Raw genomic sequence first — 6,755 nt, forward strand, 5'->3', positions numbered from 1 at the left:
CCATCTAGTAGATCGGGGCCAACACACCAGCATGTCCGACCAAGGAGAGAGATGGCGTGACACTTCCACAATCACGTCTCGGTAGAGTTAAGAGACAAAACAGAGTCAATAAGTCACCTTGTTGCGGAGGTCAGGTCGTTGATGGAAGACATGGTGTTTATTCTACAAAAACTTTGACGAGAACAAAATATGCAAGCAGATCGGCTGGCAATGTACACTCGAGCTGAGTGTAGCATTGTTGTATATATAGCTCCAAAGAGGACCCCATTTATCACGAAACTTTTGCCTCCTTGTTGTAGCCCTATATTATACTCCCTCCTTAAATAAATATAAGAATGTTTAGATAACTAAAGTAGTAATTTAAATGCTCTTATATTTGTTTACAGAGGAAGTAGAAGATAACTCCATCTCCCAAAGAAAAAAGACTTTCGCACTCCACGTTTCTAGGCAACCGCCCCCGCGCCTGAGCTTGAGCCATAGCCACTGCATGGACTAGTGAGACAGATGAGGATGTGGGCTTCCACGTTTCTAGCAAGGCCAGGGCCGAGGTAGGAGTACCGGGAGGAGTACGAGGTCGTCAGTAGGAGGCACCATCTATGCCACCACGAGCGCCGGCGGCAGGGCCACCGCCACCAGCATGGTCATGGTCATTAGTAGAAAACAGAGCTATATTACTGGTTCGTAATGGCCTTTAGTGCCGGTTGGGCAACCGACACTAACGGGTGGGGACTAAAGCCCTCCCCCTCCCCCCTCCGCTTTAGTCCCGGTTCAGCACGAACCGGCACTAAATGGCCACCACGTGGCAGGAGCCAGGGCCAGGGGCTGGGAGGTCTTTAGTACCGGTTTGACATACCAACCGGCACTAAAGGTTTAGGGGGGTTTGGGGTTTATGATTTCTTTTTTCTTTAATTTTGGTTTTTCCATTTAATTCTTTTTCATTTGCTGGTATTTTACGATACTACATATTGTACACATTATGCGTATATATATAAATAGAATTTTTCGTAGAACCGATCATATATATATATAGTTTGGTATATACAATTTCTCCTACATGGAGGCATTACTGCGGTATCGGTGATAGTTCGTAATAGAATTCTCCTTTGGGATCTATGACCTGATCGAGCAAAAATCCCGCTATTTCTTCTTGAAGTGCTGGTATGCGATCCGATGGTAGGAGCTTGTCCCGCACGTCCCGGAACTTTAAAGAAAGAGATCAAATATGCATGTATTATTTGTGTGCATATATATTAGATATCGATAATGATGTAAAAATTGTGAATAGTGCTCTGGCAAACGTACCCATTGCTGTCTATCAGATCTGCTCCTTTTGGATGCCATCATGTGAATGTTCTCGCAAACGTAGTATGCACATAGATCATTTCCCGACAACTGCTTCATGCACTTTACAAGAATAGAATTCAATCAGATAATAATTAATCAAGCATGATAACTAATGGTATATTGGAACTAGAATTAAAGAGATGGTAGCTAGCTAGTACTACTTAATTAATTATACCTTATGTCGAAACCAATTCAGATTTTCTTTCCATTCTCCTGGAACCACTTTCGTGAACTTTTGCCAAGCTCTGCCCGCTGGCAAAGAAAATGAATAAATGAGTTATTAATCAGTTGATATCAGGGAATGACGAACTAAAGAGGCCGACATATAGTTTGATGATGGTTGAAATTACCTGTTGATTATCCCCTTCACGATTTTGTACTCCTCGGGTGGTTTAAGTAGCGAGTCTAGAACTTCAACTTCAGCATCTTCAACTCGAACGATTAACAAGATCTAGTGGTAACTGCATGCGCACACGTTTGCATGTATAAAAAATAAGCGGGCATGTGCATAACACTCATCAACTACCCTAAACCCTATAAACTTATTAGTTAACATCTAGCTAAGCAAAAAAAGAATTTGTAGTACAAGACAGTGTGACTCACCCGAAGTGGTAAGGAAGTAGTATATTTTGATTGGTATTTAGGCGCTTCAAGAACTCTAGTAAGCTGGTCTTTGTATCTTGTCGATAGAACGGCTCTTACCATGTCACTTGATTAACGGTATTTGGGTTAATGAACCCAATGCCATAGCGTCCTTCTTTTTTCAGTTCATAGATCTTCATTCTGCATAATACCACAACAAAGAATATAGTGAGGATAATTACAGGTAATGATCAACGAGCACTACAACTAGCTTGAGACTTAAAATACAGAAAGAAATCACTTACACACAAGAGCAACTGACGAGAGATTTGTCGAGTGCGTCTTGATTGAATAATTGAAATAGTTCTATAAACTCAACATACAGAGCATTCTCATGGTGGTAATGATCTGCCTTGACTTTCACCATGAGGGACTCTCGATTGGTAGTCTTGGTAAATTTGTTGGGGAACGTTGCAGAAAATTAAAATTTTTCCTACGGTTTCACCAAGATCCATCTATGAGTTCATCTAAGCAACGAGTCAAGGGAGTGAGTTTGCATCTACATACCACTTGTAGATCGCGTACGGAAGCGTTTGAGGGAACGGTGATGATGGAGTCGTACTCGCCGTGATTCAGATCACCGATGACCAAGTGCTGAATGGACAGCACCTCCGCGTTCAACACACGTACGGTACGGGCGACGTCTCCTCCTTCTTGATCCAGCCTAGGGGAAGGAGAGGTTGACGAAGAAGGCTCTAGCAGCAGCACGGCGGCGTGATGATGGTGGAGAGGCAGTACTCCGACAGGGCTTCGCCAAGCACACAACGGAGGAGGAGAGGTGTTGGGGAGGGGAGGGGCTGCGCCTTGGCTTGGGTGTTCAGCCCTCCCCTCACCCCTCTATTTATAGGGGAAGGGGCAAGGGGGGCCGGCCCCTCTAGATGGGATCTAGAGGGGGGCGGCGGCCAGGGAGGGGGGACTTGCCCCCCAAGCAAAGGGGGCGCCCCCTCTAGGGTTCCCCCCCCAACCCTAGGCGCATGGGCCCAAGGTGGGGCGTGCCCAGCCCTCCAGGGGCTGGCTCCTGCCCCACGCGGCCCATGTGCCCCCCCCCGTGAGGGGTGGCCCCTCCCGGTGGACCCTCGGAACCCTTCCGGTGGCCCCGGTACAATACCGATATGCCCCCGAAACCTTCCGGTGTCCGTATGTCAACTTCCCATATATAAATCTTTACCTCCGGACCATTCCGGAACTCCTCGTGACGTCCGGGATCTCATTCGGGACTCCGAAAAACTTTCGGTAATCACATACAAGTCTTCCTAATAACCCTAGCGTCGTCGAACCTTACGGGTTCGGGAGACACGCAGACATGACCGAGACGGCTCTCTGGTCAATACCCGACAGCGGGATCTGGATACCCATGTTGGCTCCCACATGCTCCTCGATGATGTCATCAGATGAACCATGATGTCGAGGATTCAATCAACCCCGTATACAATTCTCTTTGTCAATCGGTATGTTACTTGCCCGAGACTCGATCGTCGGTATCCCAATACCTCGTTAGTCTCGTTACTGGCAAGTCACTTTACTCGTACCGTAATGCATGATCCCGTGACCAAACACTTGGTCACTTTGAGCTCATTATGATGATGCACTACCGAGTGGGCTCAGTGATACCTCTCCGTCATACGGAGTGACAAATCCCAGTCTCGATCCGTGTCAACCCAACAGACACACTTTCGGAGATACCTGTAATGCACCTTTATAGTCACCCAGTTACGTTGTGACGTTTGGTACACCCAAAGCACTCCTACAGTATCCGGGAGTTACACGATCTCATGGTCTAAGGAAGAGATACTTGACATTGGAAAAGCTCTAGCAAAATGAACTACTCGATCTTGTGCTATGCTTAGGATTGGGTCTTGTCCATCACATCATTCTCCTAATGATGTGATCCCGTTGTCAATGACATCTAATGTCCATAGTCAGGAAACCATGACTATCTGTTGACCAACGAGCTAGTCAACTAGAGGCTTACTAGGGACGTATTGTGGTCTATGTATTCACATGTATATTACGATTTCTGGACAATACAATTATAGCATGAATAAAAGACAATTATCATGAACAAGGAAATATAATAATAATGCTTTTATTATTGCCTCTAGGGCATATTTCCAACAGTCTCCCACTTGCACTAGAGTCAATAATCTAGTTACATTGTGATGAATCGAACACCCATAGAGTTCTGGTGTTGATCATGTTTTGCTCGCGAGAGAGGTTTAGTCAACGGATCTGCGACATTCAGATCCGTATGTACTTTGCAAATATATATGTCTCCATCTTGAACATTTTCACGGATGGAGTTGAAACGATGCTTGATGTGCCTGGTCTTCTTGTGAAACCTGGGCTCCTTGGCAAGGGCAATAGCTCCAGTGTTGTCACAGAAGAGTTTGATTGGCCCCGACGCATTGGGTATGACTCCTAGGTCGGTGATGAACTCCTTCACCCAAATAGCTTCATGTGCTGCCTCTGAGGCTGCCATGTACTCCGCTTCACATGTAGATCCCGCCACGACGCTCTGCTTGCAGCTGCACCAGCTTACTGCTCCACCATTCAACATATACACATATCCGGTTTGTGACTTAGAGTCATCTAGATTTGTGTCGAAGCTAGCGTCGATGTAACCCTTTACGACGAGCTCTTCGTCACCTCCATAAACGAGAACCATGTCCTTTGTCCTTTTCAGGTACTTCAGGATATTCTTGACCGCTGTCCAGTGTTCCTTGCCGGGATTATTTTGGTACCTTCCTACCAAACTTACGGCAAGGTTTACATCAGGTCTGGTACACAGCATGGCATACATAATAGATCCTATGGCTGAAGCATAGGGGATGACACTCATCTCTTCTTTATCTTTTGCCGTGGTCAGGCATTGAGCCGAGCTCAATCTCACACCTTGCAATACAGGCAAGAACCCCTTCTTAGACTGATCCATTTTGAACTTCTTCAAAATCTTATCAAGGTATGTGCTTTGTGAAAGACCTATGAGGCGTCTCGATCTATCTCTATAGATCTTGATGCCTAATATATAAGCAGCTTCTCCAAGGTCCTTCATTGAAAAACACTTATTCAAGTAGGCCTTAATGCTGTCCAAGAATTCTATATCATTTCCCATCAAAAGTATGTCATCTACATATAGTATGAGAAATGCTACAGAGCTCCCACTCACTTTCTTGTAAATGCAGGCTTCTCCATAAGTCTGCATAAACCCAAACGCTTTGATCATCTCATTAAAGCGAATGTTCCAACTCCGAGATGCTTGCACCAGCCCATAAATGGATCGCTGGAGCTTGCACACTTTGTTAGCATTATTAGGATCGACAAAACCCTCCGGCTGCATCATATACAGTTCTTCCTTAAGATGCCCGTTAAGGAATGCCGTTTTGACGTCCATCTGCCATATCTCATAATCATAGTATGCGGCAATTGCTAACATGATTCAGACGGACTTAAGCTTCGCTACGGGAGAGAAAGTCTCATCGTAGTCAATCCCTTGAACTTGCCGATAACCCTTAGCGACAAGTCGAGCTTTATAGACGGTGACATTACCATCCGCGTCTGTCTTCTTCTTAAAGATCCATTTGTTTTTCTATCGCTCGCCGATCATCGGGCAAGTCAGTCAAAGTCCATACTTTGTTTTCATACATGGATTCTATCTTGGATTTCATGGCTTCTAGCCATTTGTTGGAATCTGGGCCCGCCATTGCTTCTTCATAGTTCGAAGGTTCACCGTTGTCCAACAACATGATTTCCAGGACAGGGTTGCCGTACCACTCTGGTGCGGAACGTGTCCTTGTGGACCTACGAAGTTCAGTAGCAACTTGATCCGAAGTACCTTGATCATCATCATTATTTTCCTCTTCAGTTGGTGTAGGCATCACAGGAACGTTTTCCTGAGCTGCACTACTATCCCGTTCAAGAGGTAGTACTTCATTGAGTTCTACTTTCCTCCCACTTACTTCTTTCGAGAGAAACTCTTTTTCCAGAAAGGATCCGTTCTTGGCAACAAAGATCTTGCCCTCAGATCTTAAGTAGAAGGTATACCCAATGGTTTCTTTAGGGTATCCTATGAAGACGCATTTTTTCGACTTGGGTTCGAGCTTTTCAGGTTGAAGTTTCTTGACATAAGCATCGCATCCCCAAACTTTTAGAAACGACAGCTTAGGTTTCTTCCCAAACCATAGTTCATACGGTGTCGTCTCAACGGATTTAGACGGTGCCCTATTTAAAGTGAATGTAGCTGTCTCTAGAGCGTATCCCCAAAATGATAGCGGTAAATTGGTAAGAGACATCATAGACCGCACCATATCCAATAGAGTGCGATTACGACGTTCCGACACACTGTTTCGCTGAGGTGTTCCAGGCGGCGTGAGTTGTGAAACGATTCCACATTTTCTTAAGTGTGTACCAAATTCGTGACTTAAATATTCTCCTCCATGATCCGATCGTAAGAATTTTATCTTTCGGTCACGTTGATTCTCTACTTCATTCTGAAATTCCTTGAACTTTTCAAAGGTCTCAGACTTGTGTTTCATCAAGTAGACATACCCATATCTACTCAAGTCATTAGTGAGAGTGAGAACATGACGATATCCTCCGCGAGCCTCAACGCTCATTGGACCGCACACATCGGTATGTATGATTTCCAACAAATTGGTTGCTCGCTCCATTGTTCCGGAGAACGGGGTCTTGGTCATTTTTCCCATGAGGCATGGTTCGCATGTGTCAAATGATTCATAATCGAGAGACTCTAAAAGTCCATCAGCATGGAG

The sequence above is a fragment of the Triticum aestivum genome, chromosome 1B (assembly GCF_018294505.1).
Source record: "Triticum aestivum cultivar Chinese Spring chromosome 1B, IWGSC CS RefSeq v2.1, whole genome shotgun sequence".
Lineage (NCBI taxonomy): Eukaryota > Viridiplantae > Streptophyta > Magnoliopsida > Poales > Poaceae > Triticum > Triticum aestivum.